At 43.6% G+C, this 12308-nt stretch overlaps 1 long non-coding RNA gene across 1 annotated transcript; it reads left to right on the forward strand.

Annotated features, from left to right (window-relative positions):
* Positions 1-654: 654 nt before the first annotated feature.
* Positions 655-1772, forward strand: LOC134221322 (uncharacterized). The gene is made up of 3 exons (XR_009982321.1): positions 655-979; positions 1050-1434; positions 1496-1772. It is a non-coding gene; the product is annotated as an uncharacterized LOC134221322 (long non-coding RNA).
* Positions 1773-12308: the final 10536 nt, after the last annotated feature.

Consider the following 12308-nt stretch of genomic DNA (forward strand, 5'->3'; position numbering starts at 1 on the left):
ACCATCATTGCGTCATTATAAGCATCACAAGGGGCCACTGGGCAGCAGGGACTATGCCCAAGGGCTTTACGACCCCTCCTCACGGCCTCTGCGATTTAGGGGGCTGCCTAGGACGTGGTGAGGCTTGGCAGTGGACTCTGTTAAACCTTTACAAAAAGCTGCATGTGTCCGCAAGCAAACCCTATCAAAGCGACCGTGTGCCGCTCAAAGCGCACAGGAGCCCAGGGAGTGCTAGTTGGCACATCAGGATCAATATCAATAGATCCTGATTATGGCATTCTGGTCGCGTGTTAACGGACTGTCTTGGATTTCGTAATATTGTGAAAGCGAGGGTTGGCGGTCTGACATTCTACTCTTCCACTAGAAATGGCGAGTGGGCTGATGGCTAGACAGTCTTCCGTCCCCTAAAACCGTGGCGGACCTTGTAGCACGCTGTCCAATCCTGCCACCAAGCTTTGCCTGCTCAGATGCCCTTTCCTGACTTGCACTGATCTGGATCTGAACACGTACACTACTAAAAATCCACACATATTTATTGGAAAAAATCCATAGATTTATGCTATGATGTATATCAGCGCACACATAACCATTCTCCTCGCAAACTACACTGAAATCAAATCAACAATATTTTTTATGTGCACAAACTACATAGAAGCAAGCCTGCTTTCCTTAACTCGATTTTATGTGCAGCATTTGAATTGTATTTATTATTAATAAAATTTAAATTCCAAGCATTTATGATTTATTTAAATAAGAAATAAATGTCCAATGCAATGACCAATAATTAACCTAATATTAATACTCGCACATGGAATATATTAGTGTTTAAATTTAATATTTATTGTTCTAAAATCACCAACATGGCGGAGGAGGAATCTTAAATGTGCTACCTAAATACGGCGGACCTACTCAGCATTCGAGCATGCTATGAAGGAAAACTGCATTCCCAATATCGGCATGTTGGCCCACATTGATGGAGGTAAGTGAAAATGATGGAAAACTCGGGAAAAATGAACATTATCATATAAAAAACTGTTCATCGTTCACAGGAAAATCCACCACCGATCGGATGCCATTTTCTTCCGAAAAACGCACGCAAAGTACTACGCGGTGACGGACACCGAGTTCGGTTCGACACGATCGACAACTCTTTGCTGATGCCGTCGTTCGTCGTGCAGGCTGCGCGTTTGTACCATTTTTTTGCATTTTCCTTTTTGATCAGACGTATGATGGATCCTTTTATTACAATAAAGTGCGAAAGTAAATTGAGATCGTCCGATAAAGCTGAGCAGTATAAAACGGTGCGAAACTGGGTCCACCTCCAGCAGCAGTGGCAATGACCACGAATGACGCGGTTACCGCTTTCACCGCCGTTCCAAAATACGACGGAAAACAGCATTCCCACCATCGGAATCTTGGCCCACATTGATGAAGGTAAGTGGAGATGGTGAAAATAATTAAATTATTCTGTAAACATACTGTACATCGTTTATAGGAAACCACCGAGCGGCAAAACACACGCGAAGTTCCACACGGTGAAGTACTTCCTAATGCAGAACCTCGAACACGGCATCGCGGCTTGAAGTGAGGGAGAAAGCTTTGATTGGCAAGACCATCGGATGAATCTTCTGAGCACCCCGGGGCACATATCTTCCACGATGGAAGAGGAACGGTCGCTCACAGCTGTCAACGGAACGGTGGTCATTTTAGACGGATTGGCGCAAACCGGTACCATCTACATTACGGATCAAACATCGATAGGCATCGACTTCCGCGGGTGATTTTTCTAATTAATAGGTAGATGATCGTTTTCAGCAGCACCCAGTTTCTACCCCAACGCTCCCCATGGAGCGGTTCTCCTATTTTGAGTCTACTTCCACGATTGGATCGTAACTATTTTTTCACGGAGAAGTTTTGTAAATGTTGCAAAATAATGTCTGAAAAATAAATAAACATTTTTCTTTGTATTTTATATGTTCTCACAAATGATGAATGAAAAACCTAAATTAGATTGGAACGACTTTAAAAACTGCTCACATGATTATTATTATTGCTGCACATAAAACATATTAGAATATTTCCATAATAATTAATCCAATTGCATTTAAATTCTGTTTGTGCGTGCACATAAAATATAAGAGTGGTAGAATTTATCATTTTATGTGCAAGACTAATATAGTACATATGCAAAGCTTGATTGCAAAAATATATGTGCAGTGCACATAAACTTTAGATGCGAAATTATCTCAGTGTACTAATAAAATATATATCCAAATAAACATTATGTGTGGTCTCGAATTAGCAATTATTCGATTTATGTGTAGTTTTATATCGATTATATTAGGTTGAAGCTATTGCAAACATTTATAACGGCGACACATATATCTTATACAGATATTTTTGGCAGTGTAAGTGTCAACCCTAGCATGGCCTCTCTGCATGTCGTATGGCATGCAAAGGTAACCATGGGATCGTTAAAGGCGACTACTCCAGTAGGATTCGACGGCAACCACACGGGGGACCCAATTACAATGAGTGAAGAAAAAATAATTCTATTGACGATGCGTTAGGCATGGATGTGGTAAGCCCCTTTGACAAGGGGGTTTGGCGAGGTCTCCTCCCAGGGACGCGGAGAGCGGAGTGACGGAGGCTGCAGCAGGTACTCCCCAGCAGTGATGGGGTATAGCCCTATCAGCACGCTCGGTGGGCCACTACCCGGGATGCGGGTGGTCGCCGAGCAACTCGATGATATCATCGAGTTCGCGAGCGCAAGGCAGAACCTCGGGCAGAACATCAGTAAGAAACTGAAACAGAACCTTCGGATGAACCTTCGGAAGTTGACTTCTCGGGCCAAAAAGGCAAAAGGCACCAACCAGACGCAAGGGAGTACCAGCCGGCCTGTGCAGAGTACTGTCGTAGTTCATCATGGTTCGACGCCAACGAGTTTATTAAATAACTCGCACTGAACCGTTGATGCTGAGAATAGTGAGGTCACTCGCTCACGCCGATGTATCGGCTTGGTGGTGGCCGATTGATGTTCGACGGCCGCTAACAGCTGGCGTGATTATGGCACTAGTTGATGTTGATACCACACGATCGACACGGCGCCTGTCGATCACTCGGCACCGAGACCTTTCACTCGGTTCGACGATGACGACGACGAACGACGGTAACCGGTTAACGGTTATTTTCCGCAACCGCTGAACAGCAGGGATGGGTGGGACGCCTGTTGATGTATGCGCACAGCATAGACCGAATATGACGCACTGATCAATTGGTGCCGAGGCCTATCGCTCGGCTCGTTGACGATCAGTTCCGAGACCAAACGCTCGATTCGATGCTGCCGATGTGCTTCCTCCAAATTCGCCAACAGAATGACTGTCTTCCCGAACTGGGCCTCTTTTATAATCGACAATGACGAAACGAACGAACAATGTTAAGAAAAATGACGAGAGAAAACCAAGCGACCTGCTAACTCTAAAGCAAGGGGAAAGGGAGTGGTCTATGCGTGCGAAATGGGTTTGATAATGTTTAGAGCGTGCAAAGCGCGTGGGTAACGTTTCGGTAATTCGTATGTTATGGCTAAGTAATGACACTTTTAGAATAGTTTATTTACAATAATTTGATCTCTTTACTACATTTCTCACTTTGTCTACTCTAATGTATTACTGTATAAACAAATTTATCACTGTATTTGGATGGTTTTCTCAAAACATTTGTGGGTCGAAGATTTCTAGAAGAAGCTCGGCCATCCGCTGCTGCGATGATAGTTCCAGCGTCCAGCTGTTCATCTCCTTGAATTGGGTATGGTGACGATGGAGGTTCTGCTCGATCCTGTGGTTCGATGTCTTCCAAAGCATCCGGTGATGCGATTTGAGGGAGCCCAATCTGGGTATCTTCATCAAAACACGTGACCTGGCTTTACTTCTTGTATATTTCTGGAATATTGTATTCCGTTTTTACTCATTACTGTTATTTTCGGTCCCTCGATAGCAATAACACGAAATCTTTCCGCTGGAAATGTGGGATCCGTTTTACATTTTTTATGTTGCGCCAAAAGAACCCAATCTCCAAACACGATATCCGCATCCTTAGCGTTTCGGGAATTGTCCGCGTAACGTTTACTTTTCAACTTTGTTAGAGCATCCTTTTCGCGAATGTCAGTCCGATCCAATATATTAGATGACCATAAGGATGGAAAAGTTCCACGGAACTTCCATCCGACCAAAAGCTCGAAAGGAGTAACATTAAGTCGTGAATGGGGTACAAGTGTGTTATATGATGATGTACGTATTTTGAATCGCATTCCTCCAACTTATCTTGTCAATCTTTGCGGCGGCGATCGCCTTAATGATGCCCTGGTTCTGGCGCTCCACTGAACCGTTAGATTGAGGCTCAGAGGTATCGACTTGCGAACGCGAACTCCTTTTTCTTCCCAATTGGAGACAAAACCGGATCCCTGGAAAGGCGGACCGTTGTCGCTCTGCATAATTTTTGGGAGTCCCCAAAGTTGAAAAATAGTGCACAGAGCTGCATTTGTGCTCTCTGCTCCCATACTTCGCATTTCAACTACGGACAAGTACCTCGAGTACGTGTCCACAACGATGAGGAACTCGCCGGAACCACATCCAGGCAGGGACAAGAAATCAATCTGGATTATCTCCCACGGTCCATCAGGGAGCTCGCGAGAAGACAGTGGTACCGGTGGGTTCTTTCTGGACAGTCTAATGCACGTTTCACAACTCTTCACATATTTCTCCACAGCTGCTGACATGCCAGGCCACCAAAAGAATTCGCGCATGATTCTTTTCATTGCCGTTTCCCCAACGTGACCTTCGTGTGCTGATTGCATAGCCTGGGTTCTCAATGATTTTGGAAGAATCACTTTGTTGTCCTTGAACAGCAGGTGGCCTAAGCAACGTAACTCCTTTTTATGTGGTTCGAACTTTGCCAGACTGGGATCCCAATGACAGGTTTCGATAGCGGTTTTGACTAATTGTAGTTCATCATCATTTTCGGACCTAGATTCAATGTGATGCCACGTAAGTTCCATATTCCCAGAATCAAGGGAATACAAAAAATGATGTTCATTGTCGATGTCGAATGGAATTGCCTTCTGCGAATCTCGCACTAATCTGGATAGCGCATCTGCTATATTGAGGTTACCTGATGCATAGACATTTATTTAGAAATAATATTTATGTAATGACTATTAATAAATACCTGGAACTCTCATGATTTTAAAATCATATTGCTGTATGCGCAACGCCCATGACTCGGCTCTAGACACAGCACGCCTCCCCAATCTGTATCTACCGTTGAAAATGAATTCGTTGGCTTCCGAGTCCGTACGAACAGTAAATGTTTTACTCAGAAGATATGTAGCAAAACGCTCAATTCCCCATACTACAGCAAGTGCTTCCCTATGGGAAGATCCATTAATTACGTAACGCAAAAATTGGGCATTTTCGACCCCCCCTCCCCCCTATGTCACACTTTTTGTATGAAACTTCTGAAAATTTTGTATGGATCGTCACACTTTGGCCTACCCCCCCTCCCCCCTCAAAGCGTTACGTAATTTGTGGATGCTCCCTATGGGTTTGTGGATAACGCTGTTCTGTAGGCGTCAACGACTTGGACGCACACGAAATGACTCTTGGTACGGACTGACTGTTGAACTGCACTAAGATTGCGCCTAGACCGATTGGTGAAGCGTCAACGAAAAGTTCAGTTCTATCTCGTGGATTATAGTAACCCAACCGCTGGATGGTGTATGTCGAAAGGTCGCGAAGCGCTTCAAATTCGTTATCCTCGTTGGCGGTCCAATAGAAACTGTCACTGTTGGACAGGCGACGCAAGTATTCTGTTTTATCTGCTCGATTAACCAGGAATCGATCAATGTACGTCACCAGTCCTAAGAAACTTTTAACTTCTTGACAAGAATTCGGTTTTCGGAAAGTCCGTATAGCGTTTATCTTTTCGTCCTCAACCTCCCATCCATCAGCTGTTAGTTTGAATCCGACAAAAGTGACTGATTGCTTCTTATAGCAACATTTGGCTTCATTCAGTTTCACATTGTGCTCTTTTAACCGAGCCATTACTTGTCTCAAGTTTTCGTCGTGTTCTTCCTCTGTTCTACCAAAAACCAGCACATCGTTGAGGTAGCTGACGAAGCCATCACATCCTGCCAAAAATTTACGTTTAGAGTCTCTTGGAATAAATCAGGCGCATTACATAATCCGAAAGGCAGTCTAACACACCTGAATGTACCAAACTCAGTAAAAAGTTTGTAAGGTGTCAGGATTCTTCAGCGAGCTCAATGTGGAAAAAAAGCATTGGAAAGATCAATAGTCGAGAAACCACCGGGCTCCATTTAGCTCTGCTACGATGCTTTCTAGTGTAGGCATGACAAATGGTGTTCTAAATATATATCGATTAGGTCCTCTCAAATCGATTACCAGTCGTATGTTATCTTTCCCCTTCGGAACCACTAGCATGGAGGAGCAAAATGACGTATCCATGCTCTCATTTACGGGTTCAATAATGTCTGTTTCAACCAATTCTAGCAGCCTTTCTCGTACGATCGGTTTTAATGCCAATGGAATGTTCGTAAATATACTCCTACACGGGGTGACTGACTTGTCATAGTGTATTACAGCAGGAGGAATATTGAATTTCGGGAATGCTCCTCCACTTTTTACAGCTCTGATTCCAAGCCTTTGGAGGTTAAATTCGAAATAACTGACTGAGTAACATGAGGTGACTTTCAGGCCTAATAGAAGCAAAGAATATCGGATAGCAGTAGACCTACCAAGCAAGGAATAGCTTTCAGAGACTATGTAAAATTTTTCCAGTAAAACTGGTCTGTCATCCGATATATATAAAGGCGCCTCAAATGTACCTAGTACTTTGATCTCATCTGAACATGCGTAGGGCTTCAGTGAACGATCGGATTGTTCATTGAAATTATATATTTCCCGTCTATATTTTTCGTTCTCGTTAAGCTCCCTGAATTTTTCTTCAGAGAGGGTATTGACTTGAGCCCCGGAGTCTATGAGAAACTCACAAGGCATGCCTGCTACCGTCACTTTAATCATCCCTTGATCTTCCATGGACAATGCTGCAACCAGCTCAAATATATCAGATGGACGTACCTGCGCAAAATGAAATTCAAGAATAAACAGTTTCGTTCTTAATTTATTTGTCAATCAGTTCCATTTCAACACAGCTTGAACATATTTTTGTTCACGAGAAGAACATTATTGTTGTTTACAACGAAAAGTTTACATTCAAACAAGCCAAAAACAAAACAATGTATACATTCATTGCAAAAAAAAATCACTTCATAAAACTTAAAAAATCATCACTTCTGATTTTTTTTTATAATTCTGTAGATGCACTTACTTCTTTTTCTTCGGTGGTCTCTATTTTTGGAGCCTCGATGGCAGCCATTCGCTTTGAGTTCTGTTCTGTTTCCATGGTATCTGAGTTCGAAATTCTTTTACGTGACGACGAACTTGCTGGGAACCGCCAGAAACATGCTCTCGCAATGTGCCCAAGTTGTCCACAGACTCGGCACACCTTATCTGCAGCGTCGCAATCCACTGGCAAGTGATACACACTATTGCAGCGCCAGCATCAGTCTGTGCGAGATGAAACGAAGTTCCTATCACGAGAAACATTGAAACTTCCGCTGGATTCGCGGCGTCCATATCAGGTATCAGAACGTCGGCTCAGGAGGCACGTTCCCCTCAATTTGGGAGATTTGTGCCATCGCCTTCACTGGCCTTTCTCATCATTTACCTGACGGAAAAGGAAGTGAAAAGGGGAAAGGAAGAGGAAGTGAAGTTGGAAAGGAGAATGGAACCATTTATAGGAAAGCCAATTATGTAGACTTACACGCATTCAGCTAGGGACTAAAGAGAGGTGTCATCAAAACACAGAGGACGTCACAATGGACGAACGTCAAAGATGAAACACAGAGTGCACTGTGAAAAACGCCTAATGCGAATCCATATAGGTGACAATCACAAAGTACAATGTAAAAATCGCATAATGCGAATCCTTATAGGTGGCAATTTGTTGAAAACTAAGTAAAACACATATTCATAACCCCATTCTTATTGAACCTCACGTTGAGATTGAACAAGAGTAGCCGAACCCGAACGTCAAGAACGAAGCACGGAGTACACTGTGAAAAACGCATTATGCGAATCCATAAAGGTAACATACACAAAGTACATTCTAAAAAAAAAATGCATAATGCGAATCCATATAGGTGACAATTTGTTGAAAACTAAGTAAAACACATATTCATAACCCCACCTTTATTCAACCTCAAGTTGAGATTAAACAAAAGTAGCTGAAGCCAAACATCAAAGACGAAACACAGATTACACTTTGAAAACGTATAATACGAATCCATATAGGTGACAAACACAAAGTACATTGTAAAAAAACGCATAATGCAAATCCATATAGGTGAAAATTTGTTGAAAAACTAAGTAAAAAACATTCATAATCCCACCCTTATTCAACCTCAAGTTGAGATTAAACAAGAGTAGCTGAAGCCGAACGTCAAAGACGAAACACAGAGTACACTGTGAAAAGCGCATAATGCGAATCCATATAGGTGACAAACACAAAGTACATTGTAAAAAAATGCATCATGCGAATCCATATAGGTGGAAGTTTGTTGAAAAAACTAAGTAAAACACATATTCATAACCCCACACTCACGTTGAGATTGAACAAGAGTAGCCAAAGCCAAACGTCAAAGACGAGACACAGAGTACACTGTGAAAAACGCATAATGCGAATCCATATAGGTGACAATTTGTTGAAAACTAAGTAAAACACATATTCATAACCCCACTCTTATTTAACCTCACGTTGAGATTGAACAAGAGTAGCCGAAGCCAAACGTCAAGGACGAGACACAGAGTACACTGTGAAAAAAAAAACGCATAATGCGAATCCATATAGGTATCATACACAAAGCACATTGTAAAAAAAAACGCATAATGCGAATCCATATAGGTAACATACACAAAGCACATTGTTAAAAACGCATAATGCGAATCCATATAGGTGACAATTGGTTGCAAACTAATTAAAACACATATTCATAACCCTACTCTTATTTAACCTCACGATGAGGTTGAATAAGAGTAGCCGATTATCTCGGAGAAGTAAAAAGTCAACTACGCCATATCTCCGGTTAGCGCAGCGAGGGCTAAAATACTGTGAAGGGGGCCCTGGTGCTTCACAGGCTCCGTTTGCGGTTAGGTTCTTATTAGACCCCCCTAACCATTCATTCGTAGGCACGGTAAGCATAAAGCCGCATCTTAGCCAGATAACCAGCTGCCGACACCACACGGCTATCTAGGCTGTTCGTGGAGAGAAGTTGACATTGACTTTACGTCAACTCTCAATGTGGCCGAACAGCCGAACAATAGCTTTGATTTGTACGGAATCTTGACGAACGCCCAGAACCAACCAACGAACGATGATTGCCATTTCTGGCTGGAAAAGCGTGCTGAAACTGTTTTTGCTGAAATCCTGAGCTGCGAGGGAAGTCGGCTCGAACCGGAGCTAGCGACAAGGGCTCTGATTTCCTCTGCTTCTTCATAAAGAACTCCTCGTTCAAGCGAATAGCCTCTAGTTCCCGAATTTTGTCGACGAGGTCCGTGAACGTTGCTTTTCGGCTTAGCATTTTGAGAGCTATTGCGCGAACCTCTTTGTTCAACGCATGTTCTGCTATGGTGCTAACTATGTGCTCGAATTCTTTTCCGTCCTCATAATCACACAGTCTAGCGATCGCGCCTACTCGGCTAATGTATGACAGATCTGACTCCCCCGGGTTTTGATCCATCACCGCTAGTTTTCGTCTTTGTAGTAATACATCGGATCCGGACCCGAAATATGATTTAAGCCGGTGTAAGGCGTTCGAGAATGGAAACTCGACTGCATCAGGCGCATGAGGGTCAGTTTTCGTATTTTTGTAAATCTCGAGAAGGGGTTGGCTTTTTTATCTTAAAGATAGTAAACATTGTCGGCTCGTCATGGATCCCGAGGAGTTCCATAGAATTCACGAGAAGATCCCGCCACGTTTCGTATGAGTGACGTTGTATGCCCTCTCCTTCCGCAGTCGGTTTACATTCTGGTACGATTAAAGACGAAATAGAAAGTTGTTGTACACTTGACAACAATTTTGATTCCTCCTTATTAACGGGCAACTCGGCTGGCTTTTCGTTTGTCGATTGAACTTTCTCTTCCTCTTGGACAACACCGTCAACGTTTTGCTCGTCATCTGCCTCCAGTAACACAGTCTCGGTGCGCGAGTTGCGCAGTAGTTCATTCTCTTCTCGCAACTGTTTGACTTCATCAAGCAATGAAGCAATACGACCCTTCGCTAGTTTCAGTTCGCTTTTCAGTTCCCGTCTTTTTGGCCGACGAAATATTATAGTGTTCGGTGACTCACTATAGGAAAATGGGAATAATACACAAAAACATATCAATATACTGATATGCAAATAACTTTTGCTTTACAACGATTATGTCCAGAGAATTGCGACTGAGTTTATCTACGTTACTTCCATTCGTGAACCTTGCCGTACGTTAGGTAACCTTGGAAATGTTTCAGCAATCGTTTCTTTACTAGAGGTTACCCCTAAGAACTTCAAGGCCTATCGCCAATCTATCACACAGAGAAAAAATCTCACTGTTGAAAATAATTATCTTTTGACGAAAATTCTTTTATCAATCAACAATCATATTGTCAAGACCTATCGCTTGACGGATTGTTCCATCATCAGGAAATCTTTTTAATTTACGATTAACAATCAACCACTTCAATATCAAATCGCTTGACAGATTCTCAGTCCAATCTCTGAGGTTGTCAGGACCTATCGCTTGACAGATTAATCAGGCCAATCGCTAGAGTTTGTCAAGACCTATTACAATCTACGATAACCAATCAACCATTCCGTTATTATTGCTTGTCTCTGGACACATCAAGCATTAAACAATTCTTCAAAACTCCATCGCTTAACTACAATAGAATTTTGTTATTAAAAATACATACCTTCGTCGGGAGCTGCTATCCTCCACCACGCCATTGTCGTAGTTCATCATGGTTCGACGCCAACGAGTTTATTAAATAACTCGGACTGAACCGTTGCTGCTGAGAATAGTGAGGCCACTCGCTCACGCCGATGTATCGGTTTGGTGGTGGCCGATTGATGTTCGATGGCCGCTAACAGTTGGGGTGATGATGGCACTAGTTGAAGCCACACGATCGACACGGCGCCTGTCGATCACTCGGCACCGAGACCTTTCACTCGGTTCGACGATGACGACGACGAACGACGGTAACCGGTTAACGGTTATTTTCCGCAACCGCTGAACAGCAGGGATGGGTGGGACGCCTGTTGATGTATGCGCACAGCATAGACCGAATATGACGCACTGATCAATTGGTGCCGAGGCCTATCGCTCAGCTCGTTGACGATCAGTTCCGAGACCAAACGCTCGATTCGATGCTGCCGATGTGCTTCCTCCAAATGTCGCCAACAGAATGACTGTCTTCCCGAACTGGGCCTCTTTATAATCGACAATGACGCAACGAACGAACAATGTGAAGAAGAATAACGAGAGAAAACCAAGCGATCGCCACCTGCTAACTCTAAAGCAAGGGAAAGGGGTGGTGTATGCGTGCGAAAAGGGTTTGATAATGTTTAGAGCGTTCAAAGCGCGTGGGCAACGTTTCGGTAATTCGTATTTTATGGCTAAGTAATGACACTTTTAGAATAGTTTATTTTATATTTATTTACAATAATTTGATCTCTTTACTACAAGTACCAGCCGTCGGCATAAGGGGCCGAAAATCCCTGGCAGCTGGTCAGTAGGGCAAAAAGGAAGTCGTACGCATCTCGACCCGGAAAGAAAGCTAAGGACAGAGGCGAGGCCTTGTTAGTGAAAACTGATAAGGAAAAGCACGCCGAAGTCCTTGAATCGATGCGGGCGGCCGAAAAGCTTTCGGCGCTGGGTCAGGACGTGTGAAGCGTCAGACGCACCAAGACCGGTCAAATGATCTTGGTTCTGAAACGCGGAGCGCAGGCTAGTGGGACTGACTACAGGAAGCTGGCCCAAGAGGTTTTGTGATGACGGCGGCGCCGAAGTGAGGTCGTTGGGGACGGAAATGACCCTCCAGTGCAAGCAACTGGACGAGGTCACGAACGCGGACGACGTCGTCTCCGCCGTCAGAGACCAGTGCGGTACAGAGGTCGAGAAGACTTCTCTACGGC

Source organism: Armigeres subalbatus, chromosome 3, assembly GCF_024139115.2.
Source record: "Armigeres subalbatus isolate Guangzhou_Male chromosome 3, GZ_Asu_2, whole genome shotgun sequence".
Taxonomy (NCBI): domain Eukaryota; kingdom Metazoa; phylum Arthropoda; class Insecta; order Diptera; family Culicidae; genus Armigeres; species Armigeres subalbatus.